The following is a 1376-nucleotide window of genomic DNA, read 5'->3' on the forward strand; positions in this document are numbered from 1 at the left end:
GGTATGGAGAGGCGTCTCTTTCCTTCCAGCTGACCTGTCTAGGATCCCTGAGTTCCAGGTCCGGCGAGAGACTCTACTCAGAGGAGGGCTGTCATTCTTTCCTGAGCATCCCGGGGATCCCAGAGCCTGTCCAGGTACCGGGAGGTGGACTGTCTACTGCGCATGCGCGGGTTTGCAGGCAGCCGGGAGGCTTTGGGACCCGCCCAGGCGGAGCTTTCATCCCATCTCCCCGGCCCGCCCCGCGTTCTTCAGTGGGTTGGGCGGAGACCTCCATCCCGGGAAACACTGGCCCGGACAGCCGCCAGGCCTGCTCTCCTTTCCGTGTCTCGCCACCTCTGCCTGCCCCGGCCACCGTCACTCGCCTACCTGTGCATCACCTTGGAGAGCCTGACAGCTAAATGCAGACCCGAGAGCCCGCGCAAACCGGGGTGCTGCCCTTTCTACGCGGGAGGGAACGCAGGCAGAGATGGGGAGGGGAACGGAGACAGGGAGGGAGCGATGGAGGGAGGAAAGAACGGATGGACGGAGGGACCTGAGACGGGACTGAGGGATAGAGGGACGGAGGGAGGAACTGAGGGAGGGAAGGAGGGAAACACGGAGGGAGGGAGCAAGAGACAGAGAGGAAGGCAGAGAGAAGCCGTCTTCTGCCTCCAGGACCGGCAGGACCTCGCACTCCGGGAAAATGTCGGGTGCCCAGTGCGGGCTGAGTGCTCGGCCCACAGCCGCGTCGGCCTGCAGGGCGCTCACCGGCCCCCCTGATCGCCAGCCCGGGTCACTTCATCCTGGAGCAATTCAGACGATTCCGTCTCTCAAGGAATGAGCGAATTGCCCAGAGAGCAATGAGCCGAGACTCGGGTGGTCGTCCGTCTTCCATCCACATGGTTCACAGATGACGTAGCCCCAGACTGGGCTTGCAACAGAGCGCGAGGCGGATAGTCCCGTCCACACAGGAGTGGCTCTCAGGCCGACTGAAACGTGGCTTCGTGGTTTCGGGTTCCACGTTCCGTTGCCCTCTGCAAGGGGGCCTGTTGCCCACGTGTCTCTGGCCCCCGAAAGCGAGATTATGTTGACTGTTCGTTTCCCAAGCTCTGTGGGGACCCAGAAACCTCCAGGGAAGCGTGGAAAAGCAGCACCGTGTCCGCGCTCTCCTTTCCAGTTTCCAAACCGGCCACAGCGGAGACTCCCCACGTTGCAGGAAACAGGAATCCCTTGTCAGGCCGTGATGCCTCCATCCCCTGCCCAGGCTCCGGGCTCTCCGGGCGGCCTCCCTTTCGCAGGCGCTCCAGGCCTTCCCCGACTCTCAGCTCCGGATCTTCCAACACATCGGGCCGGCTCAGGACGGGGTGTCAGGGCCCGGGGCTCGCGGTCCTGGGATC

The sequence above is a fragment of the Mandrillus leucophaeus genome, unplaced genomic scaffold (assembly GCF_000951045.1).
Source record: "Mandrillus leucophaeus isolate KB7577 unplaced genomic scaffold, Mleu.le_1.0 Scaffold657, whole genome shotgun sequence".
Lineage (NCBI taxonomy): Eukaryota > Metazoa > Chordata > Mammalia > Primates > Cercopithecidae > Mandrillus > Mandrillus leucophaeus.